Consider the following 14,663-nt stretch of genomic DNA (forward strand, 5'->3'; position numbering starts at 1 on the left):
TAAAATATTAACACAATATTCGTGTCACCATTTAACATATCCGTATTATGTTAAATTAACACAAAAATTTCTGTGGACTGTTTGGGACAGGTGATATTTGTTAAATTTAACACAAATTTTTCAACTGTGTACGTAAAAAAATTGTTCAACAAACTTCTATAAATGTTCTCTAAAATTAATAAGTACAAACATAAATTCCTATTTTACTGTGTCCCTATACAGAATCAGGTTGAATCTGATATAAAGAAAAAAAATTTTATGTTCCTATTCTTCATGCGCAGCTTCGCAGAAAATATTATAGTTACAACTATTGCAGATTTAATTTTATTCATTTAATTTTATCCCCTGTCTTAAAATTAATTGCAATTATAATTGTTTGAAAAGATTATTTAAAAAATATATATTATATTAAACAAGCTTTCTCGCTAATCAAATTATTGCGATATCTATCGCAATATTATAGTTAAATCAGTCGGCAATTTATCGCATATATAAATTAGCGGAAATTATATCTTTATCATGACTGAAATGTTTTATGTGACAAATTATAGCTGTCTATTAGTAGGATGTTATATTAATTCAAAATAATTGTATGATAAAATTGCGTCATGTGAGGAACAATGCGGTTAGCGCGACCCTATTGAACGAGACAGATAGGAGATGAGAATACGTCATTAATTAAATAAGTAATTGATTAATAACGCATATAATTAACTGAATTATTAAATGGATAATTAATTGCGCCATAATTACGTATGCGCGCATACATATAATCGATATATAGTAAAAATTCTCTCAATTATGCGTCGCATGCACTTATATTATCGCCATGAGAATAATACGAAATCCCTGTACTATTCCATTAGAGTAGATGAAATATTGCTGTATGTAGTGCAGCGAGTTTCCATTACTAGTCTAGTATCACCCACGCGAAAGCTGACCTGGAGAATGATTCACGATGAAGTTGGCGCGCCACCCGAATCGCATTGCGAAAGTTTCGCCGAAGCTAACTAAGTATAAAGCTCGCACGCTCTTTTCAGATATCATTGCCTTTGAAAAAGAGAAAGAGTTAGGAAATTTTGATCTAATTTTCCCATTTCCGCTTGATTATTATTCAATTTGATTCGTATAGACGTGGACCACGGGTAGCGTCGAGAAATTTGTTTTCCTCTCGAAAATTTTCTACGAAATTATTCTCGACAGCTAAAGAAAGCGGCTTATTTTATCTCATTTATAGTATATATATATATATATATATATATATATATATATATATATATATATGGCGGCCCTTTTTTCTCTCTCTCTCTTTCTCTCACTTTTTTTCCTACGATTTCACGATAGCAAAGATCGACTTTTAAACTACCGACGAAGAAGAGAAAATCGAAGGGATTATCGAGCGCAATGTGCTGGAAGACATTGTAATTTATCCTGTTTTCCAATATAAAGACTAACACTGGCAGAAATCCATTTTTATACACGTTAGATATGCTGTTATAAGATATTAATATATTTTAGTGACTGACATCATAATGATATATATACAAATAATATAGATATTAGTTTTCTATTGTTTGAATATTTGCTTATAAAAAATAATTTATTATATTTCTGAATACATTATCTTGCTAAAAATGTATCTCATTAAAGGAACAGTAATTTTAGAAAAAGAAAAAAAAAGAATATGTGCGCTCGTGTTTTCTTCCGAACACAAGTAAATTTAATGCACTGCACAAATTTTTTATATCTTCTATAAAGTTAACAAATTTATATACACGCATTCTTTCTCGATATACTTTATTTGCACAATCTTATCATCGTACGCCGATGATGTGTTAGACGAAGAACTCTAGACCTTTGTTTGAAAATATCATCACGCGTTCATATGTTATATACTTGGAAGATATAAAGTCCATAGAGGAAAGTTGCATCGAGGAAGTAACGACTTCTTCGATGTCAAAGTAGCATCGGAGAATGTATAGAGAACGTATAAGTGGCACTACGATCGTATCGAGCGTAAAGCGGAAGAATTCGCGTATTTCGAAAGGACGAGAAGAATGAGAAAGGGGGCTGAGGAGCAACAACGGCGAATATACTCTTGGCGAAGGTGCCGCTCCATCAGCGGCGGATTTCATGCCGCGGAAACGATATTTTTTATTTATGAGAACTGTTAACGCGTTCCGGAGCCCCGAAGCTAAAGCCCTTGGCCAATATCTATGATAATGCGCGATATCGTGTGATACGGGTTTCGACGACGACGAAATGTGCCTGTGTCACCAAATCACGAGCTGGCTTATGAGAAAAGCGTTATCGATTGTAGCAATTGTCGCGCAGTTAGTTTCTCTTTATATTTCACAATTCGAATCTTTATTATTCTCATCACAGCTGATGCAAGCTCGATTTCTACATTAAAAGTCAACGTTTTAAGATAAAATAGTAGTAGAATTAATTGAGCGTAGCGAATGATAATTAAGAATAAATATTCATACTCGAAACAGTTATTGCTTGGTACGCGAGAGAGGATTAATTAAAATTGGGACTGCTCTAACGGACTTATTATCGGATATAATTATAATACCAATTACGACCGTAGTGATTGTTTAATTATTATCGCGTCTCCCGTTGGCATTTACGAATATGTTAATAATGCACAAATATGTAAGCTGGCTTATCTCTAAATAATGTATGATCCTATCTCTATATATAGACGAAATCTAAACGAGATTCTCTCAAGATGTGCGCGTTAGATACTGTGCCAAGTTTATCATCGGTAACCATTAAATTCCAATCTTACTCCGGCAATATGGTATCGCGAACATCATAACGTTTATAAAAATATATCGATTGCTGGGTAGCGAATGGATAACTTATTAAAAAAGGGCAATCTAAATTATAAATCAATGTCGGTATGTTTTTTAGACGATTTCATCTATTCAAAGACAGCAAAATATAAAGAATCTAAGAGGCAATATATAAAAAAAGAAAAATGACGAATAAATTATTTAGATATTAAAGTTTCGAAACTCTTACTTCGTAAGATTGTCTCTCTAAATTGCCGTATATTTTAGAAATAAATACAAAATACTAATTATAATATTTGCATTTTGAGGAGAAATTAATTTGAGTGGGCTGAAAAATGTAAAACAAAAATTTTTTAAATGTGCAAAACATTTTTCAATTATTACTTTGCAAAGATCTAATCATTATTAATCTTCGTTTCAATCGCAATCAACGTTGGTCATTTTTTCATAATCGCGTACACGTGTCGCTTACGTCAAATCGATCTCCATTACCACGCACCCGGAAATGTCCTTTAGCTTTCCCTGGACAAGAAACCTGGATAGAGACAAGCACGCGAACCACTTCTGTGCGCGGAGAAGTTTTCGTGCTTTACTTATTAACACGGAAGTTATTCTTAACTCATTTCAGAGATCGAGCCGTTGTCTTGGAGAACTTCACGCGCCGGTTTAATCCCCGGTTCAATCGACATTAGAATTGAACGGCACGTGTTTCGAAGGACGTAAAAGTGTTCCGTTCCCGATTTTCTGTGATTTTCTGTCGCGTCCATGAATAGCCCGATAGCCAATAAGCCCGCATGACCTAGTTTGGAGCAATCTTTTAAAAGATCTTTAAAAAAAAAAAAGAGGAAAAGTAATTTGATTTCTTTTTGTAATGTACTTTTTCAAAAGTTTATTAATTATATATTTACGCGTCATATAATTCAACAAGTTCTTGTTGTGATTTAATGTAATTGACGAGAGAAATTATATATGTAGACATAGAGAAGTTCGTAATATTGTGCTTCATTGCGTAATTTAAAATTATTTATAAACGCAAATTCGAACATTTAGATATTTTTATTTAGATATTCGGATATTTTCTTCAAAAATTCATTTATCGCTGTTAATAAAGAAAAATCGGTAAAGATTAAATGAGACAAATCACACGCAACACATATCTAATGTCAATTTTGGAACACATACGCACGATATAACTTTGGAGATTAAAGAAAAAGAAACATGAAAAATATAGACAGAAGAAAAGCAGAGGGAGAGAGAATGAGGAAGGGAGAGAAGATGTAAAGAGAAAGAGAGACATATGAGTTTGCGCGAAACTTTGCCAAGGTGAATGCAAAAGGGTCAAGGTGATCAGTGCAAGATGTTTGCAATGTAAACGAGCGCACGTCAGTCGAACTAACCGACTGACAGATGTCGGCGGTGTATTGTATAAATAATCATTTTCGACGTCATGTGCGTGCTAAACGGGTCGTAAAATTACTCTAACTGCAATTTACATTGCAATTACTTGATCATTGATCATATCCCATGACATTTAAAAGGAATATATCTTAATATCATTAAAGACACACACACACGAGCATTGCAAGTTAAACATTTCTTTTCTACACTGAATTTTCTCTTAGAATTTACCCTGAAAATCATGGTAATCGTGAGACAATATGGTATAACAATATGGAAAGAATTTTAAGAGAATTTCTCTGATTAATATTTATGCAGTTTAGTAAAATTAATCAAACATTTTATATTTTATTGTGATAGATATTATTATTTTTATTATGATAAATATTAATCAGAGTAATTCTCATAAAATTCTTTCCATACCATATTGTCTCACGATTACCATGATTTTCAGGATAAATTCTAAGAGAAAATTCTCTCAGTGTAATTATGAGTGTAACAATTAGAAGATATATGTTTATAAATCATAGATATTGTTCGTTATAGCTTACATTCGTTTTAATAAATCTCCCAAACACGAGATAAAAATATTAATTTTACCAAAAAAAAAAAAGATTCATCAACGCAACTTGATCAAATAATGATCTTTGAAATAAACGCTCGATTTGAGAATAACGACTATGCTATTTCGAGTACAGCTTGGTCTATAATTGAGCATTTCGATTTGCGAAATTAATGAGCTTGCGTTTCCAAAATTACGCCCGACTCAAATATTCCTATTACACCGTCGAGCGCATGTTAATTCAATGACACTCCAACACGAAGTGCGGGATAGATTTGCTGTCGCGTAGGAGGATTTCTTCATTACTCGCTGCGCCGCCACTTCCCGCCCCTTTTAATTTCTCATCTCCTGAGACGCAGGAGACATGTCCTTCGCGGCTGCCGGAGGAGGAAGCTGCAACGCGAAAGATGCAACGCGGACGTTTAGCGTCTAAGGGAGGATAGGGGTGAGAAGGTCCCGTCTCCGTGTAATCGCATAGTTAGTTCAATTTTCGCGATAATCCTGCCGCGGATTATGATGCGGGAGGATGATGCAGGCAGCATCGTCCTTCGATACTCCTTTTTCCTACTCCAACGTAGGGATCTACCGGGAAATTGAATCACCCTCGTGTGCGAAGGCACGTGCGTCGCGCTATTATCTCCGCGCTGTCGAAATTGCCTGATAATCGCGCAAAGCTGCCCTGGTAGAAATGTTGATTTGGCGCTTGCATGGCACTAACCAGCGTGCCATACTTCATTTCAGGAGCTAGCATGGCACGCTGGTAAGCACCATCCTCGAATCGTCACGTTTTGCCCGCTGGCGCCACAACTTTGAAAAATTTGGCATGGTCCTGGCATGGCGCTAACAGTAAGACTTGCGTCCATTCAATTTTATAATGAATGTCACGCATTTATAAAACAGGTTAGATTAAACAGTATCAGGCGCAAGCATGGTCCTGATACGTACCTTTCCAATTCTTTTGGATAAGGCTGTGGCGTGGCAAACTTGCATGGTGCTGACAAGTGTCGTGGCGTCGACAAGGCAATTTCTACCAGGGTGCTCCGGGGGCAATTTATTTATTAGTAAAGCGCATGTCTCATTTATACGGCATGTAATTTTTTTCTTAATATTCTCATCCGCGCGTGCTCGAAGAGATCTGCATCGAAATGAACTTGACAGAACATTTGTATTGTTAGAAGAAAACAAAAGTAAAAAAAGGGAAATTGATCAACTTTTTCCGTGCAAAAATATGCTTAAACATTCGAATTTCTTTATAAATACCGTAAATGTTTTATATCTTAAAATTAGAAATTATATTCGGTGAGAGCCGAACATTTCGCGGCGCGTAGCTGAATTTGCATATGCGACTGAACTGAAATGACATTATGTGATAACGTTCGCGTACTGATATAATTATGAAACCATGAAAGTAAAATAGTTACGAGCGGGCGGAGACAGTCGGAATAATATTTGACTACAAAATTCTATTCGCTCGGATATTCGAAATAAACGTTGGCAGGAATAAACGTTGCGCTCGTTTAAATTCGACGAGAGTAATTATAATTGGCGCAGTAATGAAGTATAATAATTGTCTCTCATCTGGATCCGCGCAAATGCAAACAGACGATTTCTGTAAATTTATCGTGTTCGTATATACGGAAGAACACGTGCAGATTTTATGCTTGGACGATTTAAAGATTAAAGGACAGCGGGACCAAATTTTTTATTTTTATTTTTTGTTTGTTTTGAAAGCGTCCCTATGCTGACACACATACATATACAGTTTCTCGTATAATTTTATAGAGTTTTCATGCAAATTACCATCCGTTGCGTTAAAATTCTGTGTATATTATATTTTAGCAAAAAAGAAAATTTTATTAAATATCTTTGCAAAGATATGAACCGCATTTTAATCTGTATTAGATTTTGATTAATTTTGTAGTAACGTTCACGAATGCTTTTACTATTTTCGTTGGGAAAGAATAATCGCGGTGACTATAATCGCTATTGAGAGTGAAAAATTTCCAAGAATTTAATTCCTTTCTTGTTCGATAATGCACGACCTTGGAAGTCGGACCACCATCGGGGTTCCTATTAAATGAGCGGATGAAATCGTGCTTACTCTTGACCGATGAAGCCGGTTGGTGTGTGCCATCGGTGGCATCGGATTAATGGAAAAAGTTTCCCGAGCGGGAAAATTGTTTCTGCCACAAGTCAGCGAGAGGAGAAATGAAACGGGACCAGGCCGAACTTTTTCTTCTAATTAATCGGACGATGTGTATATAAATGAGTCGCGATCGGCTACAACTGCGGTTTGGATCGTTCGTTCGTTCGTTCGTTCGTGCGATTATTTCGAATAGATAGCGCGAGATCGGAAGATGTTCCACTTTCGTTTCCGTGACGAATATATCACTAATTATCCGTGTCTTGTATATATATTAATGCAATGTAGTCGAATGTTTCTGACACAATTGTAAGATCCGCTGCATCGCGCAAGCACACTTCCGCCTTCGACATAAAGCACACAAAGCACACCGCATAGCCGAATACGAAACTGTCCCTCTCTCTGTGTGTGTATTTCGCATAAGTTGCACAAAGGATTAATTTAGGACCGTTGTTGAAGGAATTCATTGTAATTCCTCGACGCTACAAAGTGCGTACGAGACATATATATATAGAGAACAATGATTAATATTCTTTGTTAATATAATATTTCTGTGCGAAATGAATAAGTTGAAAAAGAATAAAAACTCTTAATTTATTTAATGCTAATGAGATACTTATGTATCTCATATGGAAAGACATTTTATTATTTCAGCAATTCTTATTTATTTGAAAGATTTTGAGAACAATTTAACGAGAGAGAATTATATATCCTAGCTTCTCTCTCTGAGTTCTTTTAAATCTTTTTATCTATAATTCTAAGCTGAAATATTAATTTAAATAGAGTATTAAGTAAAATTCTCTATCTATATGTTGTAAAGCAAATTTTTCAAACAATTCTTTACGGTTTTGAGATTAACAATGGACGAGAAACATAAAATATATTTCGTAAGACAAGTGAGTCGACGTGTTTGCGTTTCTATTTCAACTTTCCCGGCAAGATTTCGCGGCTTGAATAATGCCGGCGCATTTCGTAGCGCTTCAAAGACATTCTCGCATCGTAAGAATTTAATGACGGTGCCAGAATTCATGGAACAATCAACGGTCAAAGCGCAGTACGGATTCTTTTCAGCGAGTTGCGCCGAGAAATGAAAGAGGATTCCTCAACATGGTTTTGCATTCCACCATTGTTAATGTTGAAATTGTTAAAAACACAATTTCTCCACAATTATTGAAACAGTAGATATCCAGACGCTAAAGAGAGTCAGCGGAAACTTTCACTAGGATAAAATCCATAGAGGAAAGCTATTGCACCGGGAAAGCATTTCCCGGTGTTTCAAGCTTTATTCTAAGAGTTAAATTAATATTTCGAGAGCGAAGAGGATTTGCTCTTACAATTTGTGATTAATATCATGTAAATAAAAAGATTGCCAATATTTTTTATTTATATATAAATTAAACACTCAATCTCTTTATGTAAATTTAATATACATAATGTGGCATTCTATTAATATTACATGATATGCTATATTATTAATATTAAATGTTATATATAATACTATTAAACGTTTCATTTACAATTATAAATACTATTATAAACATATAATACGTTTGTTGTTTAGAATCGACAATTTATTGAAAATTACGCAAATTCATTTAAACTCTTTTAATTTCAATGCAAAATCAAACGCGGAAGAATTTCTTTAAAATCTGTTAAAAATCTTTTTATACAGAGAAACGCGGGAGAATAAAAGCCATACAACCCCTCATTATTGCAGCGAGAGAGAAACGGAAGTTCAGATCTGTTAGACTTTTTTTTATTCTACGTGGATAACGAGCATCATCGTCGAAGGTCTATTTCTATCACGAGTCGCGCTTCTCCAACCTCACCTGGATCTCTCCACGCCACGGAACTTTCCGCACTGGTTCGACACTGTTCGACATCCTCCTCTGTTTCACCCATTTCTCTCCCGCTCGCGTCTCCTCGTGTACCGGAACTCTCTCTCTCTCTCTCTCTTCTCTTCTCTTCTCTTCTCTGACACCCCCAACCGTTTAATAAGCGGAGTGTCCTGAAACACGCGCGCGGTACGTCGCCTGCGCATCGCGAAATCTCCTCGCCGCTCACCCCCTTGGAACGGTCCGAGCAAGAATGGAGCGGAGGGGGCTGCAGGACAATGGAGGGGCAGGGATACAGGCGAGGCACGAGCCCGACCTGAGCCTTCGCCAGGAAACTTCCTCTCCGCGCGCGCGAAATCGATCAGGTAGTAGTGACGCTGGCGTGACGTCTCATCAGGACTTATTCCTGTGGTCCTCGGAAGGATAATGAGAGTGTCGCGAACACGTGGAGGATACCGAATCTCACCTCAGCTATGAATTTTTTGACGAATTTTTCCTTCACGAGATTAATTATTGCAAAAAATAAATTTTTTTTTAAATTTCACAGCTTTAAAAAGGAAATATTATATATTGAGTTTTTCTCAGGCTAAAATTGTTAAAATGTAAGGTAAAAATAATTGAAGAAAATTAGATTCTCATCAAGAGAGAGTTCTCGTTTCAACATGTCAAGCTTGCTCTCGATCAGCTGATTCGCGAGATTCCTTAATATACATTTATCTTTGCTCTTCAAGGTACATAATTTTCCATACTCGTGTTGCGATAGATTTATCTCAATGGACTTACGTCCGAGAAGAAATATTTACGAGCTGCATTTTAAGAACATTATGCTATATCATCATCGGATCATATATAATAACGCGCGCGCGCGCGCGCATGTATCGATATGTATCGCAATTTATCGCGAATGAAGTTAAGATTCAGCGACGCAATTCGATTTCCAGCGATTCCGATTAAACATGTCGATGACGAAGCTACGTTGTTTGTTCACGTACGCGGCTTGCATAGAGCAATAATATTGCAAACGAGATTCAGCGCGTCAACCGACAACGCAATGTTGTCGAAATTTCGCAATGTGTACTTTTGATTCGCTCCTACGTTACGTATGCATGTCGCGTCTCTTTGTGTATTCACTGGCAACTCTGGTTTACGTATCGTTTCATATTCGCGATCCTCGGATTAAAGTCGAGAAACGCAGATTTATATCCACGACCCACCTATTTATTTATCCCTCAACGAACATTTGCGTACGATTAACCGCTTAAAATCGCGAATACGTATTTATTGTGCGACAAGTCGACCTTTATTCATATATAAACTTTGCATTAATAAATGGAGGGTACAACAATGGGGGGAGAAAAATTAATAACTGCATGGTAAAATTATATAACGTATTATGTACATTCATTTTCTCTCAAACATTTACTACATATTCGGATATTTAAATATCACATTTAAATATATTTTCGAGAGAAGGGAATTTGTAGAGGTATAACAAATTAATTTCATAATGGCAATCTAAATTTACAGATACAGAGAGATAATCAAACTTTGCCTCTACTGTGTCTGCTCTCACATCACTTTAATTCCATTTAATTTAATGTCAGCTTCTTCCTCTTTCTCCCCATTCAGCTAACATCATATCCATTCACTACCGAATCCGTATCGCAACGTGATATACAACGATCCCTGTCGAAAACACGCGCGACAAGTAGTCGAGATCGACATACGCACCGACACGACGCACGTTTGCCCCCGATGCGGTGTCTTCGTCTCGTCCTTCGTCCTGCATCGGCCGACCGTGAGGCGAAGGCTCCTTACCGCTAACCCTCGGAAGTAAGGGGCGCGAGCTTGCGCTCTGAGCTGTTCACCGAGCGGACTCTAGGGCGAGGGTGAGGGAAAGGGGGACCGCGGACCGAGCGGTGTCAGGTGGGGTTGAGAGAGGTGAGCATTTTCGGAAGAGGACGCGCGTTCGTTCGTTCGCTGTAGAACGCGGATAGATGCGGTGGATATGGGCGAGAAGGGGGAGGTTGTCGCGGCACACTGATAAGGGGGGCGAGATGAGGGAGAGAGAGAGGGATGAAGAGTAGCGGTGGCGGTCCTTCGGTGGGAGAAACGGCAGACCCGGGCAGTGCAAGCCGGGCTGCCTGCCTGACGATACGGTCGCTTTCGTTGGGGTGTGTTCGCGGTTCATACACATCCGGTTCGTTTTTTTTCCCTCCGCGAACTCGCGCGATATCGAACTCGTTCGAGGAACGTCGGTTCCTCTCTCCTCCTTCCCCCCGGTCGCTTCCGCTCCGCGTTCTTATCGAGGGGAAAAAGTGGGCGCGCTGCCAGGACAATACCGGAAGAGCACGTGCATCCGTGCGAAAGGGAGCCGAAGGGTCGAGCGCGCTCGAGGGGTCGTACACGCGCCCCTTTATCCCCCTCTTGGAAGCTCGCGCTGCCGACAAGTAACAGGTTGGTGTTATAGCAAAGTTCTTAGAGGTCTAGATCGATCGTGATCGAATCGAACGCAGAGGTGCGCGATATCGTATGTATAAAACGATTTAACTGCGGCCGCTCTGTCTTCGCCGGTCCATTTTCGAGATATATAAATGTACTAGGGACGTTCAAAATCAAGAATGCAATCGAATAACAGCTGTTTGTGTAGATTGCAGTGAAGATATGTCGGGAAATATGTTTAAGGAAGCTATCTGTGAAACGTACGCAGCAAAGTGTTTTAAAAATACGAGCTCTCGATTATAAGTCCATTCTCAGATGTGTTGATTGATTACAAACCGTGATGAATTCATATACGTTCGATTATAAATCCGCCATATGGATTACAGATTGAATAAAATCTGTATTAAAATAGCGAATACAATACGTTTGGTGATCGATATGCAGGTGTGATCTCGTTATAATTTACGGTCGAATAATAGTAGTATTCAGATTGGATTAACCAGAAAATATGCTAAAAGATTGCGAAGGAAGATGTGTCAATTGCAGCTAGAGAGTTTTAATGAAGAGCTTACGCGATTTCATTGCAATTTATAATATATTTTGAAACACATATATATTTTTTTTAAGAATCTCATACAGTGCATGTAATTATAATAGACATAAATCTTACACATTATTACGAAAATTATAAACTTATTCTTGTTATTAATGTATACCATTTTTTTCACTTGTTGCAAAAGTAATGAAAAGATTTTTAAAAAATGAAGAAGGTTCGCTCTCTTTGTAACGCATAATATCCACCATTAGCAAAAGTACGAATTTAACACAGTTTTTGGAAGAATTACCAATCGCAAACGCTTTTAGGCCCGTTTCTACCAACATCGGTTAACTTTAACCTCTGGTTAAACTATATCTTTTGTCTCTTTTTAAGAACGTATCTGAAAAAAGACAAAGGTATAGTTTAACCGTAGGTTAAAGTTAACCGACGTTGGTAGAAACAGGTCTTAGTCAATCTTCAAATCGCGACAAATCACGATCGAGAGATCAAGTTAACGGCGATAGATCGCAGTTGCGCGATAACGACCGATTGTGTAGCTCGCGATCGCCTGGCGAGACAATTAACAAGGCGATAGATGATGAGCGGCGGATGATGCGCGGTTTCCGCGGTCGATCTCGTGCCGCGAGCTTGATAACTTGGCGAGAGAGTTTCGAGCACCAAGTAACAGGTTGCCTCGGCTGTTAGATTAGAACGGAGATTTGTTTCGCGTCAGTCTCGACTCTCGACCGGGCGCGGGTACACGATCGTAATTAAGTTACACGCGTAACAGGCGGGATAGACGAGATTGAACTCGGAGCTCGGCATTAATCGTCCTTCCCAGCAGCCGCCCCATCTGCGTATTCTGCGCCCCTTCTTCTTAAATGACGCGCGATCGAATTCGTCCGACGTCAGTCGTTAATCTGCCTGTAATTTGGAAGCTTCTAAAGTGTATCCGAGAGTAACAGGTTGGCCAAGTCGTCGCGTTGAGTCTGTCGTAGTCGGGATGTTTCGCAATTAGCGGCAAGTGTAAATGAGAACGTTGCGTCTCTTTCTCTCTCTCTCTCTTTTGAACGTATAATTGGAAAATTGATTCTATTTTTGCGTCAAATAATATCGCATAAATTCGTTGCATTAACGTGACGAATTTAAATTGACAAATAATTCTGTCACTTGAATATGCATATTGAATTATAATTAGTTCGTCATTATCGAGAATATAAAGGAAGAGCTTATGTTCTCGCTGCAGCATATATTTGAGAAACATAGAGAGAATAATTATTGTGGAAATAATTATTTTAAATGTTCCATATTATATCCAAAATTAAAAATCAATATTTTAATTATTATATCGAATACCAAGATATTATCATATTCGGCAAATCTACATATGATTTGCGATTCTCTTTCGAGACACATTTTATATAGAGAAATAATTTAATTTAAAATATAAAAAATTTAAAAACTAAAAAAACTCCCATTTTTAATGCAAGAGAAAGAGATTTAAAGACTGTATAAGAAACTTTCCATCTTTCTTGTACAATATCTTAGTATGACACTTTTATCCCTATTGTAACGATGTAAGAGGCGGAAGTTCTTGATATAATTTTGCAAACTTATAGCGTGAACACGAAGAGTGTCATCTAACTTGCACGATGTACGCGAGATATTATAACGATGGCGGTATAATTTTAATCCGTTGCCTTGTCCGCTTAAATCTTCCTCGAGTTAGAAATAACGACTTCGCGCTCTCCTAGCTCTCGATCGCTCATTTTCCGAGAATATTTTTCAGAAAATGAAACGGATTTGATAGCAGTAAAAAGGAAATACGTCGATAACGCGCAATATCATTTCCGATAGACTTCTGTGACGAAATATTACGTCGATTCGCATCTTTCAGGCATCTAGCTCATCTTATTCGTCGAATGATATCAGAGAAGAGTTCGGCGTTCAAAGGTTTTTTTATTTCGATAGAACCGTCGAAACAATTTAGACGCGAACAAATTAGATAAAATGAATAATTGGTCACGAACGAACGCGGGATTTTATTAACGCGGACTTTTCATCAGTCGAAAAATAACGTTTCCACAAGTTTAATTAAAATGTCAGCCATCGCATAAATCAGTCGGCCGTGTGAAAATGATCGGTCGCCGAATAAAAAAAAAGAAAGAAAGAAAAAAGGGAAAAAATCAGCTGAACCGCGTTTTGTGATTGTTGAATAATGATTGGCGCCTGTGTTTGCGGTAAAAACCAAAGCTTTTGTCGCACGCTTATAATAACTTCGTGTCCGCAATTTAAAATTTCACATTTGCTTATTCATATAAACGAGCGCAAATATAATATAGCGCTAATTAGTCCGTATAAAATAAACCTGTCAATTTTTAGAGAGGAGTTTATCGGATATTTCGATAAAATGATATTTAACGAGAATTATCAATCGAAATTGCATTTTCTTCTGTAAACTAATTCTAATTTTCGAACAAAATTAATTAAAACACGCTGCCCGACCAAACTAAAACTGTTAAAGTTAAAGCATTATCGAATTTTTGAAGACGACGGTTTCGCTCTTAGTATAAGTCAATAGCGAACTTTAATAAGCCATGTTAAAACGTGGTCGCCGTTTTACAGCCATCGAGAATCAATAAATTCGACGAGACGTAAAGTATATAGCCGTTGGCAAGAGATACCAACAAAGTGTGCGCGCTTATACTCTCTCTCACAAAGATAATATTTTCACGGTCTTATTTTCTCATCTCGCAAATTGGCGATCCGATTCCGACGATCGAAATTCAATCGTGCGCTCTCGCGATTCTCGCGTCTCCAAGGAGTTGCAACTTTACTTTCAGGTCTTACCCGAACTAGAAAATTCCCCATTGACCCGAAAAGCAAGCCCGAGAATAGCGCGTCAACGTGTCAACGAGAGTATGAAAGATCGTCGAAATATCTC

The 14,663-nt window shown here is 37.5% G+C and overlaps 1 protein-coding gene across 7 annotated transcripts in view; it reads left to right on the forward strand.

Moving 5' to 3' along the window:
• Positions 1-14,663, forward strand: part of Fife (regulating synaptic membrane exocytosis protein fife) — a 172,326-nt gene that overhangs the window by 4,885 nt on the left and 152,778 nt on the right. For 2 of the 7 annotated variants that reach the window (XR_014426318.1, XM_083048653.1), the window contains exon 1: positions 10,832-11,196. The exons of 1 other annotated variant lie outside the window; for it this stretch is intronic. The gene's annotated coding sequence lies outside the window, so the exon portion shown is untranslated. Of the gene's footprint in view, positions 1-10,830; positions 11,197-14,663 lie in introns of those variants that run through there. 4 more of the 7 variants (XR_014426319.1, XM_083048654.1, XM_083048652.1 and 1 more) reach the window with 3 other exon arrangements.

Source organism: Prenolepis imparis, unplaced genomic scaffold (assembly GCF_030444845.1).
Source record: "Prenolepis imparis isolate NDT839.2.m4 unplaced genomic scaffold, iyPreImpa1.0 SCAF_10, whole genome shotgun sequence".
NCBI lineage: Eukaryota > Metazoa > Arthropoda > Insecta > Hymenoptera > Formicidae > Prenolepis > Prenolepis imparis.